The sequence below is a fragment of the Perognathus longimembris genome, chromosome 9 (genome assembly GCF_023159225.1).
Source record: "Perognathus longimembris pacificus isolate PPM17 chromosome 9, ASM2315922v1, whole genome shotgun sequence".
NCBI lineage: Eukaryota > Metazoa > Chordata > Mammalia > Rodentia > Heteromyidae > Perognathus > Perognathus longimembris.
In genome coordinates this window covers 4,532,522-4,555,129 of record NC_063169.1, presented here as the reverse complement: position 1 = coordinate 4,555,129, position 22,608 = coordinate 4,532,522, and positions in this window count along the sequence as shown.

Sequence of the window (22,608 nt, the reverse complement as noted above, 5' to 3'; positions counted from 1 at the left end):
AAGCAAACAATCAAATAGGGTGGTTGATAAAGGCTCAATAGCTATGGGCATATGATCATACAAAATGGTATTTTATAAAATGAACTCCCATAAAGGCAACGAGGTATTTTTCATAGCCATCCATTGTTATTTTTGTTTTCTTTTCCTTTTATCTTGTTTGTTAGTTTGTATTTGGGAGGTTAAGAGGACACAGAAAAGGTAGAACAAGGGTAAACAAATATCACAGTGGTACTCACTAGACACTGTGGAATACCAACTGCATATCTCATGGGTGGGGACAGGAGAGAAAGACTGGGATAAAGTGATGGAAGGGGAATCACGGTTCAAAAATAACAAATGGTGGCAGTGATGTGACCAGAACAGGACCCTGCTACACTGTTGGTGGGAGTGTAAACTTGTTCAACAATTCTGGAAAGCAGTATGGAGGTTCCTTAAAAGACTAAACATAGAGCTCCCCTATGACCCAACAATTCTCCTCCTGGGCATTTATCCAATGTACCACAAACCAGGCCAGGCCACAGTAAAGTTCATTTCAGTATTTTACCATAGCCAAGATAAGGAATCAACCTAGATGCCCCTCAGTGGACTAACAGGTCAAGAAAATGTGTTGTATATACACGATGGAATGTTACTCATCCACTAGAAAGAATGATATTGTGCCATTCATAGGGAAATGGAAAGAATTGGAAAATACTATGTTAGGTGAAGGAAGTCATAGCCATTATCATTTGTGATAACTAGAATGTGCCTATAAACTTTCAAATAAACATATTGATATGTTATATGATATATATATATATATATATATGCACACACACACTGCGCCATGATAAATTATATAGACCCTAGTCATTAACATACAGAGGCCAAAGGAGGCTATGCATAGGAGTGGTGGACAAAGGCTCAATAACTATGTATGGATGATCATATAAAACAATATTCTAAGAAATGAAATCGAAGAAAAGGAAACAAGAGATATTTTTTCTTGTTTGTTTGTACAGGAGGGTAGGGGAGAACACATAAAAGGTAGAACAGGGTGAATGACTAAATCAATGATACTCACTGGACACTATGTGGAAAATGAATATCTGGTATGTGGGGCTGGGTGGGATAAATCTGGGAGAGAGTGATGGAAGGGAGACGTGGTTCAAAAAGAATGGCTTATTACTCATTACCTGATTCATGGAACTGTAACCCTTCCGTATATCAACTCTACAGTAAAAATAGAAAAGAACTGTGGTCATTACTCATTGCCTTATTCATGTAACTGTAACCTGTCTGCATAGCAACTCTACAATAAAATTTTAAAACAAACCCATACTCTGGCGGGAATGTGGAGGAAAGAGCCATGACACATGGCAAGCTAGAATGTGAAGCCGTGCAGCAATGATGGGAAACAAACAAAAAAATGAAACAACAAAATTCCCTGCTTGCTTAGATTTCAAGCCAAGGAACTGGCACATTCATGCAAAAATTAATAAATTGACCTCATAATATGGTTTACTTACTCTATGGTAATTGAGAAAGTCAGTACTGTAGAATAGCATTTGTTCTAAGAATAGATATCTAGATCAATAGAACGGAATGGGAAAACAGTTGAACTGGTAGAAAATGGAGAAAATATAATGCTTCCAAGAAAAAGTCTTAGGAATGGAATCTCAAATAGAAGGCATAGAAAATAAATAATTTAAAACAGAAAAGGTAAACTCTGTAGAAAAATAAAGTTCACTTCAGCTCTTAGCTTCTGCCCAAACTGATTCCACATCAGTCACTGGTTAAAATGCAAGAGATTAAAGTTTAAAAACATTACAAAGAAATCATATAAGAAAAGATTTATGTCTTTGGTGCTAGGCAAACTTTTTGGTTAAAGAGAAAACATGATTACAAACCACAAAAGGTGAAAATTGGGCCAAAGTAAGAATGATTACTTTTTGAAATACATGGCAAGGAAGTAAAAGGCACTCTACTAACTTTAGGAAAATATTCCCCTAACAAGTATTTCTGAGGAAAAAGGAGCATTTCACTAATTCTTACAACTCAATAATTAAAAGTATCCATCAAAAGCTTAGACAAACTCTAATCAATGTGCTCAGTACTTAACATTACTAATCAGAAGCGATATGAAAAATAACAACACTGTTGGATATTCCCACATCACAGAGAATAGCAAAAGTAAGTAAGGATAGCAATGAAAAATATTGACACAGAAATTCCATTTGTAGAACAAATGCAATGGTTAAATATTACTAGAGGAAATTCAATAATAAAAACAGGGTGACCCTGGGGCTGGGGATATAGCCTAGTGGCAAGAGTGCCTGCCTCGGATACACGAGGCCCTAGGTTCGATTCCCCAGCACCACATATACAGAAAACGGCCAGAAGCGGTGCTGTGGCTCAAGTGGCAGAGTGCTAGCCTTGAGCGGGAAGAAGCCAGGGACAGTGCTCAGGCCCTGAGTCCAAGGCCCAGGACTGGCCAAAAAAAAAAAAAAACACCAAAAAACAGGGTGACCGTGATCAAGACACACAGTCTTCATAAACTGCTTTGTTGAACGGCACCTCCATGGTACAACTACTTAAAGGTAATTAAAATATTTTTAAAAAGCAGCAACTCGGGAAAACAGAAACTCATCAGTTTGCTATATGTGATCAATATAGTACTCTGTAACTTTAATACTGTTTTTGGAGAATTCAATGAATGAAATATGTTGCAAGAAACATATATGAGTGTGTGTCATAGCATAATCTTAAAATGCTCAAAAACCAGAAGTGAATGACAGCTGTGAGTAGATAAGCCAATTGTGGCCTATCCATTTACTTAATTTCTATATTCAGTATTATTTGGCAATAAGTGCAAATAGACTAATTGTGTATGCAAAAATTGGGATAAACCTCAAGAGATAGTCTCAATATGAGAAAATGAACACATGCATGGCTAACTCTTAATTCTCGTATTCCAGCAGAGGAAGTGTGCTTGCAGACCAGGTTCCTGGTCACTCATGTTCTATTTTCTTCCTTTCAATGTTGGTTAGTGCTCTTTCCTCTGTACCAAAAGCACTCTCTCTGATGTTAACTTATTATATTTATGTGTTAGGATCCAGTTAAAATTAATCCACTTCAATAAACCCTCTTCAGCTATTCTCAGCTGGTGATGAAATCTCTTTTCTCAGAAATTATATAACTCTTACTTTTTGAACTTTTAAGAGGACAAAAGCATGGGGCAAAAAAATGAAGTTTCTAACTGAAATTCATTTGTTGGAAACTTCATTTTCTGTCTTTTAAGATTCAGAAAGTGAAGTCATAGGCTGATTATTTGATGTTTTCGAAGATCAATATCTGTGTATATGTGGGAATTCACAGGACCATATGGGCATGTTGTTTACAATAGCTACTCATACATAGATTTTATAATCTGCTACAGAGTGCAATTCTTTACTCGTGACTTTCTGGCATTGAAATGGGGCCTCTCAGGGATAAAGGAGTCTTTGCCTGTGCGCTGACCTTGCAGACTTGTCCACACCCAGCAGGATAGACAAGTGCATATTCAATAAACAAATGCTTTGGAATCCATGCATTGGAAAAATGTTTTGCTGAAATGCATGTGTGTGTACATACATATATTTAATGTGTGGACACACATAGACAAAGAGATACAGATGATAAATATGTATAGATAGATAGAGATGGTGAGAGAAAGGAAAGAAAGAGAGACAGAGAGAGAGAAAGAAAGAATGGAAGGAAGGAAGGAAGGAAGGAAGGAAGGAAGGAAGGAAGGAAGGAAGGAAGGAAGGAAGGAAGAAAGAAAGGAGGGCGGGAGGGAGACAGAAAAAAGAGAGAAAGAAAGAAAGGAGGGCGGGAGGGAGACAGAAAAAAGAGAGAAAGAAAAAAGATAGATATATGGATAGATGGATGGATGGATAAATAGGAATAGATTCTGTCCAGAGACTCTGGAAACAATGCCACCTGCTCAGTACCTTTAATACAGGCTTCTGATATCAGACTGCTGACTTCCATACGTGTAAGAGAATACGTGTGCTTTCTTAAAGACATTGAATCTGTGCTAGCTTCTGAAAATAGGTGTAGAAAATGAACACGATGCCAAATGAGGCTGCCTTTAATTCTCACGTACTCTCTACCTCGCTTTGAGCTAGAGATGCCATTACTTTCCTCCAAGGACAGCATCCCGGGCTGAGTCACGCTCTCACCGGCTCTGAAGGGTAATTTTATGATGTGGAGCTGAGTGGATTGCCGGGGTTGTTCCTTCGGATGCCTCGTGAGGCATCAAGTAGCGTGTGCTACGCTTCTGTTCTCCAGTAGTGAAAGTGGAGCAAAGATGTCCTGCGGCTGTCAGAGGCTGCGTGTGTGGGTCCCCTGTGGGCATCCAGCCTAAGGCTCATATCATTTGTCCGACGTCATCTACTAACAACCCAAAGGAGTGACCAATGTGGCTACCACGACTGTGCTGTCATACCCAGGCCTGGAAGAACAGAAATCATCTGGTCACACTCAAACTACCATTTACCCCACCACGCGGAACACGCATATGAGAGGTCGCAATTAACCCCAGGGAAATGATCAGCCAAGTTCACAAAGATGTGACTTTCAGGAATCAAGATAGATTAAAAAAAATAATATATATATATATGGAGATATATATATTTATAGAGAGATAGATAGATTGTAGTGGGAGAAATTAAAAGGTAGTTAATTAACTCGTTAGTTCCCTTATCATAGAGTTAAATATGAATCCTTAATCATAATTAATATTTTTGACCTTCAATAAATATATTCCTGTTTGCTTAACAAAGTGAGTTCAATATACTAGAAACCTTATCCCTGTCTTTACTGTATTTCATGTCTAGGAGAAGTCTACTTTTGACTACACTACTGTGCTGCTCTCTTCACAAGGTCTTCAGCTAGTGCAAATCATACCACCTATCAAATGGTTGTAAATTTTAACGTAAACTTTTATTACTGCAAAAAATGGTGCAATATGCAGTGAATTTTCAGGCAATTTACTTTACCGGCAAGAACAAGAGAAAAACATTCAGAGAGAAATGACTAAGAAACAATTTCTGCTGTCTTGATTAAGGACTGCACTGGATGGTAAAATAATCTACTTTACACAAGTACAATGTTAGATCATTTTTTATTCCACGTATTACTTCTGAGTAAAAAGTATGTGACTCAGTGTAAATGAAAAACAAAAGCTCTCTCTAGCTGGGGATAGAAACTTTATTTTATAATTTATTTGTTTAAAATATATGTATAATAAAATCATAGGTACTGGGACATTTTATTTAACACTAGGTTAATAACTAGATTCCTTTGTTCCATATATCTAAATTTATTATTTGTAGTAAGTTTTAAATGTATGTATCTGAAAACTCATCATTTTTGCCTTTTTAAAAAATCCATCCATTGGACCATATATTCAAAAATAGCAAGATGAATTTAATAAAAAATCTATTTATAATAATTATACACCTACACTCCCAATACTCCAGAGCCAGGGGTATGGAAATAAAATTCTTATGTTCTTTTCAAGATAATTGTTCTCACTTAGTTCTATTCATACGCTCTGAAAGCAACTAATGTCAGCAGTTAGTTAAACAACTATCACGTACTTCTTAACTTTATATATATACATACTTATGAATGCATAATGACATCATATGCAATGCACACATACACAACATAGATGTATGTATATGTGTATAAACAAATACATCATATGTAATGTGTATATACACCTGCATAAATGCAAGATATATGTGTGTGTGTGTGTGTGTGTGTGTGTGTGTACAGATAGAAAGGGAGTCTCACAGTTCATTCCTGTCTTCCACTGGATTGTTTTCCTGTCTCTTCAAGGAACACTGCTCCATGAACACATGCAGAAATTTCTCTAAGGTATATAGTTTCTATTAAAACTTCACATTCAACTTTCCTTGTAGTTAATAGTAAGTGACTCTCCAAAATGTTTCTGTGAATTTACAAGCCCATAACAGTGTGGATAAATTTTCATTGTTCTATTATGTCATTTACAATACCACTGTGAGACAAACTTTTTCTACTCTAATAGACATACAATTGTATCTTCTGTCATTTTCTACTTTCATTTTTCTTGCTACTAGTGAGGCCAAGAAACTTCCTATATTTCTTGGTGGTCTTTTTTTTTTCTTTTGAAAAAAAATGTTGAATATGTTTATTGTCTTTTACGTAGTTGTACAAAGGAGCTGCCATTCACAAAAGCAGTTTATGAGCACAGTGCATCTTGATTGATGTCACTTCACCACCTTCATCCCCCTTGGACCCACCCCTTCCTTTATATCTATAATTCTGTGGTATATGCAATGAATTCTTGCCTGTACCTCCCACCACCTTTATCTGTCTACCCCTCTCCCCTTGGCTCCACCTTCCCGCTTGCAAGTACACATTTCCTGGTCCTTACTTTGTTGGTTTTTTTTTTTAAGTTTTTATTATAAAAGTGATGTACAGAGAGGTTACAGTTTCATACGTTAGGCACTGGATACATTTCTTGTACTGTTTGTTACCTTGTCCCTCATACCCCCCTCCCCCCTCCCCCTTTCCCTTTCCCCCACTGAGGTGTTCAGTTCACTTACACCAAACAGTTTTGCAAGTATTGCTTTTGTTGTTGTTTCTCTTATTTTACCCTTTGTCTCTCAATTTTGGTATTCCCTTTCAATTTCCTAATTCTAATACCAGTATAAACAGTTTCCAATATACTCAGATAAGATTACAGAGATACTGTAGATACAATCACAAGAAGGTGATACAAGAACATCATCAATAGTAGAAACTACAGATACACATGGGATGTTGAAAGTAGTTACAACTGTGATATAACAATCATTTCCATAAAATGGAGTTCATTTCACTTAGCATCATCTTATGTGATCATAAGGGTATAGCTATTGGGCTCTTGTGATCCTCTGCTGTGACTTGCCTAAACCTGTGCTAATGATTCCCAATAAGGGAGACCATAGAGTCCATGTTTCTTTGGGTCTGGCTCACTTCACTTAGTATAATTTTTTCCAAGTCCTTCCATTTCCTTACAAATGGGGCAATGTCATTCTTTCTGATAGAGGCATAAAATTCCATTGTGTATATGTACCACATTTTCCTGATCCATTCATCTACGGAGGGGCATCTGGGTTGGTTCCAGAATCTCGCTATGACAAATTGCGCTGCGATGAACATTGTTGTGCTGGTGGCTTTACTGTGATTTTGTTTGTGTTTTTTTGGATAAATACCCAAAAGTGGGGTTGCTGGGTCATAGGGGAGTTCTATATTTAGCCTTCTGAGGAATCTCCATACTGCTTGCCAGAGTGGCTGAACCAGTTTACATTCCCACCAACAATGAAGTAGGGTTCCCTTTTGGCCACATCCCCTCCAACAGTTGTTATTGTTAGTTTTCTTGATATATGACATTCTTACTGGGGTGAGATGGAATCTCAATGTTGTTTTGATTTGCATTTCTTTTATGGCCAGTGATGTAGAGCACTTTTTCATATGTCTCTTGGCCATTCTCAATTCCTCATCAGAGAAGTTTCTTTGTAAGTCTTTAGCCCACTTGATGAGCGGGCTATTAGTTCTTTGCAGTTTTGTTTTGGAGGAAGGTAATTTTTTTAGTTCTGCATATATTTTAGATATGAGGCCTAGGAATAACCTTAACCAAAGAAGTGAAAGACCTCTTTGAGGAGAACTTTAAAACCTTGAAAAACGAAATTAAGTCAGAACTAAGGAAATGGAAAAACCTCCCAGGCTCCTGGATTGGGAGGATTAATATAATCAAAATGGCAATATTGCCAAAGGCTATCTACAAATTCAATGCAATACCCATTAATATCCCAACACCATTTTTTGATGAAATAGAGGAAGCAATCCAGAAATTCATATGGAATAGTAAAAGACCTAGAATAGCAAAAACACTCCTAAGCAGAAAGAACAGTGCTGGAGGAATTACAATACCCAACTTCAAGTTGTATTATAAAGCTATAGTAATAAAAATAGCTTGGTATTGGCACCGGAACAGGCCTGAAGACCAATGGAACAGAATTGAAGACCCGGGAATGAACCCATAGAACTATGCCTACTTAATCTTTGATAAAGGGGCTAAAATAATAGTTTGGAAGAAACATAGCCTCTTTAACAAATTGTGTTGGAAAAACTGGCTCAACACATGCAACAAACTAAAACTAGATCCTTATATATCACCCTGCACCAAAATCAATTCCAAATGGATCAAAGACCTTGAAATAAAAAGATACCCTGAAAACACTAAAGGAAGGAGTAGGAGAAAAACACTTGGGCTCCTTGGCACAGGATGGAACTTCCTTAACAAAGACCCAGAAAAGCTACAAATCAAAGAAAGGTTGGACAAATGGGACTGCATCAAACTGCAGAGCTTCTGCACGGCAAAGGACATAGCTTGCAAGATAAACAGAAAGCCCACAGACTGGGAGAAGATCTTTACTTTGTTGGTTTTTGACTTAGTCTTTCTAAAGAACTATACTAGTTGGTCTCTCCATAGAATTTAGTATGCTTCAGTTAATTCATTTATAACCAAATGCATACATCACCCACCTAGGGTTTTTTACTTACATATTTACCAGCACATTCTAGCTACCACAAATGAGGAAAAACATGCACCCTGTGTTTCTCTGCATTGGGCTTGCTTTGCTTAAAATACTTTTTTCCCATGTCTTTCCATTTGCTTACAAATGGCACCATGTCATTCTTTCTGATGAAGGAGTAGAACTCCATTGCCTATATGTACCACATTTTGTTGATCCATTCACCCACTCAGAGGCATTGGATTGATTCCATGTCTTGGCTGTGGTAAATAATAGTGAAATGAGCATGGCTGTACTGGTAACTTCAGTGTACTCTTGTGTGAATTTTATGCCGAAAGAGAACTCTGTTGCACTGTTGGTGGGAGTGTAATCTTGTTCAACCACTCAGGAAAGCAGTGTGGAGACTCCTCAAAACACTAACAATAGACTTACCTTATGACTCAGGAATTCCACTCTTTTCAAATTTTATTATGCTTATAGTTCTGAATTAGTAGTAGTGGACAGTTAAATTCTGTGTTTGCTAGTTCTTTATATACAATTTCCCAGTGTCCTTTTCTGTTTGCCTGGGATTTTGGTTTTTGATACATGGATATTTTAAATTTTATTGCAGTAAGACTTCTTCTTTTTAGTTTGTGCTGTTTTGGTCCTTTTAAGAAATCTAGCCGTACCCTCAGTTAATAAAGTTAGGTATTTTTACATGTTGTTTTTATTATTTATATTGTTCAAGTTTTACTGTTCACATTTTGGTTTTACTATAACTAGAAGTGAACTCGGTAAGTAGTATGAGATAGCACTTTAGTTTCAGGTAGTCAGTTCGGATCTTGGAGTTCCAGTCAATGAGCCTGGGTTCCTTCATTCCATCTTGATGATAACTGACACCAAAATTTCAACAAATCTGTTGCTTGTCCATCACTCATTTGGGATCTTACCACAATGTTAAGACGTTTCTAGGTTTGGCTACAGAGATCATCTACTCCTCCATAGATCTCAGCCCGTTTCCTTGTCACGGTCACCTTGGTTGTGAAATCTTTTCTTCATGTTGTGGGGCTGTCTTGTAGCTTATTGGTGAGATTATTTCTTCCACTTCCTGGCTTTCTGCCCTTTTGAAGGCAGGTAAAAGATGAAGCCAAGGACTCTGCTTCCTATCTACTGAGTACCTACCACACAGGAGACCCCAAAACTTTCCTGCAGCTCAGTGGCTTTACATGTAGAGAAACAGAAAGTCCCAGATTACAACCAAAAATTCAGGCCCATTTTGACAAATTTCCCTAGGTTAGTGACAGAGCCGGGATCCAGCTGATTGCGAAGGACATGCTTTCTTCGGCATATCTAAGGTCATGCATGATGCCCATTCTCAGGCTTCTTTAGAGCTGTCAGTTGCATAGTTGATGCTGAGTGGAGTCACTTGATGGAGCCAGCGAGACCTGTGAGAGGTCTGTCCTTGGCATTCCCGGAAGCTTTGACCTCTCTTTCCACTTCCTTCTCTTGCGTCTCTGGTGGGAATTGGGGAAATCACCTTGTCTTTTTGTGCTCTAGGCAAGTGTCATAGAGACAGGGGACTCTTTTCTCCTCTCTGACTAGATAGAAACCTAGAATTCACAGCGGCATGCCAGTTCCTGGAGGAGATGGTAAGACAGGGAACTACAGAAACCGAGAACTATGGAAATCTCAGTTGTGTAGACTACAGGAGCAAGGTGGCCCACATAAAAACGGTGGACGGATGCACCTGCACTTGTTTTCTGTTGATCTGTTCATCTTTATTCTAACTGCATTGCAAATGAGCAGTAAATGATAAAGCACACACATTTATCAGACTATGTTACCAACTTCCTACAAGGGATTTTACACATTTATATAAGGAAATGTGTTTCTTTTCTTTCTTTTTTTTTTTTGGCCAGTCCTGGGCCTTGGACTCAGGGCCTGAGTCCCTGGCTTCTTCCCGCTCAAGGCTAGCACTCTGTCACCTGAGCCACAGCGCCACTTCTGGCCGTTTTCCATATATGTGGTGCTGGGGAATCGAACTGAGAGCTTCATGTGTAGGAGGCAAGCTCTCTTGCCACTAGGCCATATTCCCAGCCCCGGAAATGTGTTTCTTAATGCTATTGCATTCTTTCAGAAAAACAGCTATTATATTTCATTTAAATGGAAGGTATGTCATAGAATTTTCAGATTCACAGTGTTATTTTATTAGGCTCCATATTTAACTTATTAGCTACTTATAATCAGAAATCATGTAACAGACCTGGCACACACACATATCTATATATACACGCTTTATATACACACATATGTTTATATGTGTGCATATATATAGACATACAACATGAGTACAAAATACTTAATTTGGGAAGCTGCTTGACAATCTTAAGTCCAGGTAAAATAGTATATTCCATTGTAAGGAAATTTGAGATTCAAATATGTTTGCTTAATTTTATGGCTACATTCATATTTTATCTTGATTTAGATTGGCATAAACATCTTGCAGAATTAAAAACACAAACATTTTCATTTAGCTTGAACTAAATTTCTAAAATAGGTAAAGAAAATTCAAATGATAAAAGTTGACACAATTTTTCTTGCAAAGTCTAATGTGTTACAATTGAAAATCTTATCTTTGTCAAAGAACCTTTAAGAGATTTTTTAAATATCAGAAATAGCATAATCAGGCTGGAAGCCAGTTTCTCATGCAGATAATCCTATCTATTCAGAAGGTTGAGAGTTTCATCTCTAACTAGCCAGAGAAAAGCTAGACACAGAGCTGTATCTCAAGCAGTAGAGTGCTAGTCTTGGTCAAAAATGCTCAAGAACAGGGCTGGGGATATAGCCTAGTGGCAAGAGTGCCTGCCTCGGATACACGAGGCCCTAGGTTCGATTCCCCAGCACCACATATACAGAAAAAACGGCCAGAAGCGGCGCTGTGGCTCACGTGGCAGAGTGCTAGCCTTGAGCGGGAAGAAGCCAGGGACAGTGCTCAGGCCCTGAGTCCAAGGCCCAGGACTGGCCAAAACAAACAAACAAACAAACAAACAAAAAATGCTCAAGAACAGCACCCAGGCTCTGAGTTCAAGCCCCAGGAAAGGTGCACAAGTGTGCACACACAAACACACACACACACACACAAAGACCACTCTATTTTTCTCTCGATTCTCCTCATCCCCCCTCCATTCTACATAATGAGCATAATTTGTTAAATTTTGCTTGTTTTTGCCTAATTCATTCTTTGAAGACAGTAGTGTCTTAACATTTTGGAAAACATTTTCTTTATCCTCATTGGTTTTTTTGAAAAATCACTTTAAGAAATGATCAGGGAGATGATTATTACCTTTCTTATAATCCATAGCTTACAACAAAAGAGAAAATAATAAGCAGTCAACCTGTAACATAAAGTATATACAACACAATAAGTCACACAAAAGTAAAGTGTAATTTGATTTGCGTCCCAGCTCCTTTGGGAGAGGGCTAGACAGGCCAGGAAGGAAAGTGAGAAATTTTAAGCACAAAAAGCAAAGCAATCTGGCGTGGAAGATGAATGGTGTCAGAGGCCAGGAACTTGTGATTGCAGTACAAGGACTGGGAGGTATCGCCTAACCCCGAGATCGGGAGTTCACTTACGTGTCAAAAGCAGCAAGGCAGCAATCTGAAATGCAGTGGAAGGATGAATGACACCCAGCAGTAATGTGGATGGATGGAGAGTCCTGTAATAGACGATCTCTGTCAATTGTGAGAGGTTGGAAATGCTCAGGAATATGCAAATGGCTCTGCCCTCCTGAACCTAAAGCTGCTAATGTGTCTCCAGCTCTTGCCAGACCACGGAGGCTACTGGAGTGCTTCAATGAAGTGTCCACACCAGCTGGCTCTCACCCCCATTCATCACCTTCTAAACCCACTGTGGTAACGTGAAAAACTCTGGCTCAGGGACCACCAAGGGCTTCGTTCCACAAGAGGTACGAGTAGGTAGGATGTGTCATCGGCAAAGAAGTGATTGTGTACTTATCTGAGGAAGTGAAAAATGATCACTTATACCAAGCTCCTAAGTCAACATTATTGTTTTGTTTACTGGCTTTATAAGGAAAGAAATAAACATATCATTATGACACAATATTACATCAAACTAATGTTACTTGAAGTAAATGCTTTAACTTTTAGAATCACAAGGAAAAATTCAAAGTAGTTTTTGTTTGGATGTGTGTGTGTGTGTGTAGCTAGGATTATTGATATGAGCTATCCTACCAGCCTCTGGCTAGAGTACTGTTTTAAATGATAGGCAAGCTTTCAATGGTAGATAGTAAGACAAAGTGTTAGCAAACCCCTGTTAGACAGACAAAGGTGCAATGTAGTCTTCATTCCTCCTACTGTCTGTGCAATCATAAAGTCATTTCTTGTGGTCAAGTTCAAAGTCATTACAACCATTGTGATTTGGGAGCATCAGCTATTTAATTTGGATATAGCTTTACTTCTGTTTGAAGAAGTGTTGTATAAACAAATCATATTTCTTTTAATATCAAAAATGTTCATTTGACTTCTTTTTCAATAAAAATGGTCTCCATACAAATGTTCAGATTGGTTCACTAACTTTTCAATTGTTAAAATGTCAAAAATGATGTAAGCTTCTTCATGGAACTAGCTTCTTGGCTTAAATTGGTCATAACAAATTGTCATTATAAAAAATTAGCTTATACTAATGTTAACAAAAGTTTAACTCTTTGAATACAGAATCAGATTTGGTAGACTCTGATTTTGAAGTACATCAAATTATTTTTTCTTGTTTCTTAATTATTCTGAAATTTCTGTCAAAAACACAAAACCCTTTGAGTTTATTCATATCATATGCCTCTACACATTGATTGAGATATGTACATATCAACACATTCAGAAGCAATGCTACCTACTTCATTGCATCCTGAATCAGTAGTAGACTGCTGGTGTCTAGAGAAACCAGAACAGGGAAGGTATTGAAGAAGATTAAGTCTTCACAGACACTTCCTAGTTCCTTGGCTTATGATTTAATGCATAACCAATGCATGCACTCTCCGCTTCCAAGAGGAGAGTCACCTCGAACAGCTCTAAGACTTGACGCAAATCAATGAGCTTCTAGGGAGTTAAGCCACCCTAATTTGGGGAGGAGTAATAGCTCTGCCTTGCAACCAGGCCTTGATAAACATTCAGTGCTCATGGGATCTGAGATTACCATTCTGAACAGAGCACTGCCTCAGCCATGGCACTATTGCTGATATCTCTCTATCATCTATCTCTCTATTATACAATATATTACATATCTATTATATATTATGTACTATGCTATATATTACATCTATGCATGTAATATGTATACTACATGATTATATATCACTTCCGGTGTGGCCAATCTCAACCTCACAGAGCCTGGAGGACATGGGTGGCCTGCCGGGGGACCCCACGCAGCTGGGCCCTTCCACGCTCCCACGCGGGACGGGGCGGTTTCCACGGGAGACTCACAGCCAGGTCCCCAAGGGTAACAGTGTGTTCCACATCGTTTTTCTTTCTGTCTGTTCTTCTTGCATAGTTGCCCTCACTCTGCCTCCGCAGCTCTGAGGGCTTGCCATGGAAACCATCTGTGATTCATGAATGTCAATGGGGTTTCAGTGAAACTGAGCCAGGCAAAGGAAATTGTATTTATCTATGATGTGAGGAATGAGGATCCTTGTGGAGCAGAATTTTGAAATCACTGTGTACGTGTGTGTGCATATTTGTGTGTGTGTGTGTGTGTGTGCATATTTGTGTGTGTGCTTGCATGTGTGTGATTGAGTTCTTTTTATATTCGGAACATTAACCTCTTATCAGAGATGCTGTTTGCAGACATCTTCCCCCGTCCTGTAGGTGGTATCTTCACTCTGAAACGTGTTTCCCTTGCGAGTCAAAGCTGTTCAGTTGATGTAATCTCAGTGGTCAGCTCCTTTTGGTTTTCCTGTGTTTCCTCTTACCACAGAAAAAAACTTTGCTAATTTCTATGCTCTGAAGCATTTATTTACCCATGTTTTCTTTTAGTAGTCTCACACACCAATTGTTCCATTCATGCCTTTCATCTATTTTGAATTAGTTTTTATAATAACTTAGAGATGTTGTTCTATTGTGTTTTCCATTTTCTTTCAGAAATGTCAACTCTTTCATATACAATATATTATGATATATATACATTATTGTATATATATTGCAAGATAGATAGTTAATAGCAGGTTATCCTAATCATTATCGTGTGGTAATAACTGCTATTAAATATCTGTAACTACTGTAGATAAGCGATTCTTCTTAAAACTCTCTTATTTAAGTAGTATAATTCTCTTCGCACAAGCCTATAATTCATTATTACATCACTTTATCATCCCTTATCCTCTTTCATGGACTAAATTGTGCTCCCCTGAAATTCATAGATGGAAGCAACCAGTTTCTACAACTGCGTTTGGAAAGCGGAAACTCAAGCACATAACAGGCTTACTGAGGTCTTGCTTGGGGTGCCTTAGCCATGAGGACTGATGTCCATATGACAAGAGCGGAAGAGGGGGCATGTAATGACACAGGGGAAAGTGGTCATCTCCCCACCCGAAGGAGCGGTCTCCCCCAAACCAACCTCACGAGCTGTGAGAAGGCAACTTTATACTGTTTGTGCCAGCATTCTGTTCCATGCATTCTGGCAGCCCAGGCAGATGAATTATTCCTTCTACTTCACATTCACCATGCACATTAGTAAAGGGTTCATGGCAACTCTTCGATTTCCTTGTTCCTTTTCTGCCTCACTGGACTTGATGGGGAAACACATAAAATAAAATAAATTTAATCTGTCTTTCCATCTGCACCTCATATATAAAGTGAATATGACTAAGGAAAAAAACACACCAAGCTGACTTTTAATTCCCAGTCACAAACATCAAACAAGCTCATGAGGTCATCTTGTCTGCCCAATCAATCCATGCTTCTTCTCTTTCTAGAATCACAGATCTTTCTCATTTAAACCTGAGCATCTTCTCTTCTGTTTGAGTATCTGTTAGCCATTGTTCTTTCCCACATAGTGAGAGAGCAGAAGCAAATAGGAAAAGCATGCCACAAACGTTACTTTCCTGTGTTCACACTCAACATATTCTGTAGCCAGAAATATATTTTATACATTACTGCACATTGTTTGTGAAGGTAGGTAATGAATCTTCGAGTAAATAGATTGGAATGACACCTATCAGTTAAGGGCTGACTCTAGGTAATTTGAGAGGAGGCAGTACTGAGGTTCTTCATGGCAGGAGAATTTAGCTAAGTCTCTAAACTTGTGTTTTAATAAAGTATTAAAAAAAACAAAGATATCAAGATATCACCAGTAATCATTCTAAGTGATGAATATAACTTTGTATTCTGTATACATTTTACATTCATATATTTTAAAATCTAGTCAGATGACCTTTTCATTTGTTTTAATAGCATGGTATATCACAATGATCTGCTTACATATATTGAAATATTCTTGGCATCCAGACCTCACCTGGCTATTGAGTATAATGTGTTTTATATGCCACTGAGTCAGTTGGCTAATATTTTGTAGAAGCTTTTCTCATCTCTATGTTCATCAGTGATTGCGACTACTATTTTTATGATCAAAAAGGAGTTAGGGGGGCTGGGGATATAGCCTAGTGGCAAGAGTGCCTGCCTCGGATACACGAGGCCCTAGGTTCGATTCCCCAGCACCACATATACAGAAAACGGCCAGAAGCGGCGCTGTGGCTCAAGTGGCAGAGTGCTAGCCTTGAGCAAAAAGACGCCAGGGACAGTGCTCAGGCCCTGAGTCCAAGGCCCAGGACTGGCCAAAAAAAAAAAAAAAAGGAGTTAGGAATGAGGCTGTGTCTTACATGACAAAATTGCCCTGTGGTTTGAATGTGTAATCAATCCTTACCTGTGAGAAATCAAAAATCCTGGATGGTTAATGTCTGAGTCCCCCTTAATGTATACACCTGTGGTGTTCTTTGCTTAAATCTTCTAGTAGCAAGCACATTATGACTTCAAATGGAGATCTTGAATTTGAGCATTCTTAATATTTCTGTTTATTTGCATTGTTTCTTACAGAAATAGAAGCATAATTTAAGTAATCAAAACGCAACATGTAGAAATGATTAGCATTTTTTGCACAGCAAAAGAGAACCATGAACCCCTGCATTATGAAAAATCTGATGACTATACTCTATAAATTTACATCCTGTATATTCTGTTCAGAACAGCTGTGAAAAAGGGGAGTATGAATTTCAAAATAGCTCTTAACATTATGGGCAAATTTTGTGCTTTTTGTTTACCTTAAAAGTTATCCAAAATCGAGAGACGCAGGGCAAAAAAAGACAAACGACTACAAAAGCAATACTTGCAAAACTGTTTGGTGTAAATGAACTGAACAACTCATGGGGGGAGAGGGAAAGGGGGATGGGGGAGGGGGGAATGAGGGAGGAGGTAACCAACAGTACAAGAAATGTTTCTAATGCCTAACGTATGAAACTGTAACCTCTCTGTACGTCAGTTTGACAATAAAAATTAAAAAAAAAAGTTATCCAAACAAGCTGGCTCACACCCGTCACTCTCCGGAGGCTGAGATCTGACATCGTGGTTCAAAGTCAGCCCAGGCAGGAAAGTCCCTGAGACGCTCACCTCCAATTCCCCACAAATAAGCCACAAGTGGAGCTGGCTCATGTGGTAGAGCACCAACCTTTAACACTCAGTACCCAGGCTGAATTCAAGCCCCAAGGCTGGCAAAAACAAAAGTTAGCCAAACAATGGTAAGAAGGTTTGTGATCTCATATCCTGGAATATAGTTGGACTACTTTCTTGTAGAAATGAAGATCTGAGTTTTAAGCATCTTTCTACTTTAAATGTGGTCTGCTACTGTAAGAGTGGCATGAATTGCTAAATCACATACTAAATGATGTTGATGAGATTGCTCTCCTCTGTGATCTGTATTTTTGGGGGACTCATTCTATGTGGTAGGAAGAAGTACACACACACACACACACACACACACACACACACACACACTCAGTATGGGAGTCCATCCTATGTCCTGAAAATGTGGGTTGTAAATAACCAGAAATGTCGGCTCTGAACATTTGCACTGTGATTAAGACATGAGAAGAAATGTATAAAGGAACAGCCAAGTGCTATTGGTAAGTTTAATTAAATCCATTGTACATTTTTGCAGTTTTTTAAAAAAAATTCTTTGGCCTCCTTCTTTCATGATATAAATAGGGAATCACAGAGCATTCAATGACTAAATGACAGTTTAGTCGCCAACGGGTTTCATGTAGTTTGTCCTGGAGAAATCTTACATTCTTTGCTCATGGAGCGAAGGATGATCCTTGTTTGAAGTAAATGCTTAGGGCTTGGCATACACATGAAAAAAATAGTCATAAAGAATCAAGTTCAAGTTCTTTCTGGGAGAATATCCCAGTCTAGTCCATAATGGCTTGCTCTCACAGTAAACATTTCTGATATGTTGAGGACCAAGCATGAATAAAAGAGGTAGACTTTCAACTCCGTGTGTTCCTGTGAACTCCGGCGCTGAACCACCACTGTTCAGCCAGTCAGGCCTGCGTCCGGGCTGCTCCCTTCTGACTCCCTTCACGAGGGTCTCTGGGATTGTCTGGTCCTCCGTCCTGGAGGTTCTGGTGTGGGAACCTGCATAGTGTGCTGCAAGGCAATTTTTATCTTTATCTATTTCTGCTGCTTCTGTGAACAACAACAACGACAACAAAATACCACTGTTCTTATTAAGTGGAAAGCAGAAAGTCTAATGTCTTGTTTTAACTTTGGGCAGTGTCAAAAAGGAGTGATTTCAATTAAATCTCTCCTCATCACTTTCAAAAAAGGATTTGCAAAATAACCCCAGAATTAAGCCATCACATCAGGACATTATTTGGTGATCAGATGAATCTGTTACATAAACAACTTTCGGAGTTCCAGTATGAATTTTATATCAATCTAGAATGCACTGACCAGAAAATGGAAGGGATGAATTTATATAAGAAATACTGCATGTGTCTTCATAGCTTTTAATTTAATCAGTTTCAGCTCAGCATCCATTTTCATCTTCTGGGGGTCTTCTTGTAATGTAAAATCTCCCTGAGCCGACTCTGCTGCCATGCAATCACATAAAGATACCACCGGAGCTTTAATCCAATCATACTTACTATGGAGATCGGCAGGCGAAAATAGTTTCTGTTCAACTATCAGTGAATACAGTCAAGTTATACGTCAAGCAGGACTTTTCTGGTGCCCATTGTAGGGCCTGAACTCAGGGCCTGGATGCTGCCCTTGAGCTTTTTGTGGTCAAAGCTAGCACTCTACAATTTGAGCCACAGTCCCACTTCCAACTTTTTGGGGTTAATTGGAGGTAAGAGTCTCACCTGGGTTGGCTGAGAACTACGATCCTCAGATCTCAGCTTCCTGAGTAGGTAGGATGACAGGTGTGAGCCACCAGGGTCTGGCTATAACTGGCTTGAAAACATTGTATTTCATCTTTCAAGGCTGTTACCTATGGTAAGACACCTCAGAGCTGTCAATCATAGTATCTGTTAACCAGGGTAGATGCTTGCTGGCACTTAGTATTCCATTCTTTCACTCTGTTTCTAGAGGGAGGCTTACAGATGTCTTAGTCAGAATTACAGCTCAAGTAAAACACATTTTCTCAAAGAGTTTTTGAGCTTGATTGATTTGCCACCTTCTGTGAATTAGAATTGTGTATCTCTCATAGGGTGAACTAGATAAAAAGTACTTAAAGAAATAAAAAAAAAGATTGAATCTGTATTAAGGAAATATTCTAAACTATAAAGTAAAAAGTAAGTAAAATTATTTTGGTGAATAAGGACAGAACTTTTACAAGTTTATTTTGATCAAAATTATTACCCAGACTGGGTTTTTGTGGAAGAATTTGAGGGTGTTGGCAAATTTAAAATATTTTCACCTCTGCAGCGTAGGTCATTCCTTGTTGTTTAATTCTTAGCCACTGGTGTTCAAGGAATTAGAGAAAATAGATGGAATTGTAATGTAGATGGCGAGGGATTGGCCCCATTCTGTTGTCCCAGCTGCACACAGGCACCGGGCAAAACCTCAGGTAAGTCAGGATCCGCTTTGATGTGCAGGCAGGGCGGTTCACCCAGGCCTCACTGCAATCAGCCCATTGGGGGCCCAACCCAAAAGCCCCCAACTTCCTAGACCTAAGAGCTTCCGCATTAACCTCTGCCTCCTTGCTCAGACCCCATAACCTGGTCCCAAATTCACCCCCTCGCACAACCTCCAAGCCCACGGGAAGGTCCATCCCCCTCGCTGGCAATTCACAGTCCTCACCTGTTGATGATCCAGTCCAGCCCATTCCTTTTCCATTCTCCACCATTTTCCTAACGGATGAAAGAACACTGAATTATTTAAAAAGAATCAGTAGTTGAATATTGTTGATAAAAAAAATGTTCTCAGGAACTATGACCATAAAAGAACTTTCTTCATTTTCATCTTTTGAAACAGATATTTTAGAATCCTTTCCACAGCAAATGGATAGTGGAACACTTTGCACATTTTTAAGTATCAATGTCATGATTATAAACCTCTTTTATTCTTTCTGCTGCATAGCCATATACAAGAGGGGGGACAGAGCTGCTAGGACATTTTGCCCCTACAGTTACTAAATCTGAGTTGTATCTTTGCCTCACTGTTTTTCTTATTTGTGCAATTAATAATTCCTTCATATTGCTACATGTGTTCTTGATAGGTACTTGATGGGAAGTACTGCTTCACTTGAGCTGATAGTTTTTATTGACATTTCTGTTGCTTCATTGGTTAATTTTAAATGACTTTAAGTCCTTGTAGAAAGGACTTACTATGTGACAAATCAGTTTATGAATACAATGTGTCTTGATTACTGTCTCCCATTTTATCATTCTTCAGTGTCCCACCCAAAATTTAAAAATCTCTCTTAAAAGTACCCGACCCCAATGAATACATTTGTGTACACTTGAATACAGCTTTGTGTTTACTACTACATATAAACATTAGGCATCATTTTCACATATAAAAGAAAACTTATGTCCTTTGTCTTTCTGGAGCTGACTTACTTCACTTAACGTAATTTTTTCCAAGTCCATTCATTTCTTTGTGAAGGAATTTATTGCTTTACTGATGTGTGCATGTGTAATCTCTGACAGATTTTACCAATACTTATTGTATTCCCACTGATATGTATAGTCATGTCTATTTCACATTGACTATTCACCATTTTTATAATTAACCTCTTCCTTTGTCCTGAGAATTCTCTAATGCTTTTATGAATTTCCTCGTACAGTTGGCTTTGAACTCTTTTATGTTGAAAAATATCTTTATTTTTCTATCACGGAACTATTCACCATCTATTCCAGGTGGACAGATTTCATATTCTTCTTTACTAAGGTCTATAAAATTTCTCTCAGAGTTTCATATTGCATCTAATAGAGTAAAGCACCCTTAAGGAAAGTGTTCTTTCTGCACTGATGGGATAAGTACCACTTGGGATTAAGTTCCATTTCTAAGAGTGTACAGTAAAAATAATGGCTTAGATGAAGGAAAGCGTCACCTTTCTCTCAGGTAAAGCTCAGGGGCAAGTCCAGGATTGCTTTGTGAATTCACATCCTGGTCGCTCTTAAGAGACTGGAGTTCTTCACGCCTCTCTGTGCCCTCTAGGGGACAGACCTGGTCGTCTTTGCCTGTCCCACCTCTGGGACATCATCTGGGGGCCCCATTCCTGTCTGCTCCATGTCTTTGTATCACATTCTCCCTCCTAGGAAAACTAGTGTCCCCAAAAGGAACTGGCACGCTCACTTTTCACCAAGTGAGTTCTCTTAAGGTCTACATTTGAAATCAGAGCTTGAGGTCAATACATTTCAGGTTCATAAATTCCACAAGTGTTTATGTTTGCCTAGTCTTCACCACAATCAAGATTGATAGCACTTTTTATCATTCCAGACCTTCGTCACACCTCCTCTCAATCACGTCCATCTTCATTTCAGAACAAACATATGCTATAGCTCAGTCTTCAAGAATGTCATACAAATGAGCTCATGACTTACATGTTCTTTTGTGTGGTGTTTCTTTCTTGTATACTATTTTGAGCTTCACCAGTGTTTTGTACATGTTGTTGGTGTGTAGCTTTTTATTGCTGCATTGCATTGTATTTCTAAGTTGTTCCATTGGAGTTCTTTATGACTCTTCTGTGCCTCATCTTGTGCAGTCACCTAAGTGTGTCAAATATAATACGAAACCAATGAACCACGAAGACCCCCATGTAAATGTATAGCTTTTTCCCCTACAAATCTCACTTTCTAGAACTATGCCACACAAACTCTAGCTCCCACTCATCTGTATTTTCTCAGCTTAATAAGTTAACTAGATGTGGTCTGAAATTTCCTTCAGTGCACCCATGATTAGGAAGTGATTCCTGGTAGAGAGCTAGGGCAGTTGTTGGGGTCGGGTGACCCCCGCTTGTTTCCACTCTCTTTTAAGTCGTAATTCCTTTGCTGAATGCCCGCAAATTCTATTTTGGATTTGTTTGTGTTGGCAAGGGGGTGTGGTGGAAGTGGGGGGAAGCTCGCCTGTCATGCATAATTCCAAATGTATTCAAGCAAAGGAATTGAGATTGAGCTGAATCATTGAGATGTGGGTAGATGACCTGAATGTTCTACTCATTGTTTCTGCTTTAGTCAGAAGTGAATACGATGGATATGTTTATTTTAACAATATTATTTGCTTATAAAAGAGCTTGAACATATAATTACCTCCATTAGAGACAATGGGCTATTGCTAAAGAAGTCAGGAAAATAGGAAATGTACGAAACAAGAGGTAACAGTTAAAAGAAATCGTACAATTTTCTCTGTCGTAGATAAAATATGCAAATGCACATCTTCTCATGGTTTCCAAATTTATCATGCTTGAATCCATGCTGACATTTAAGCTCAGCACGATAAAGAGAAGAGCGTTTCGGTGTCTTATAGCTTA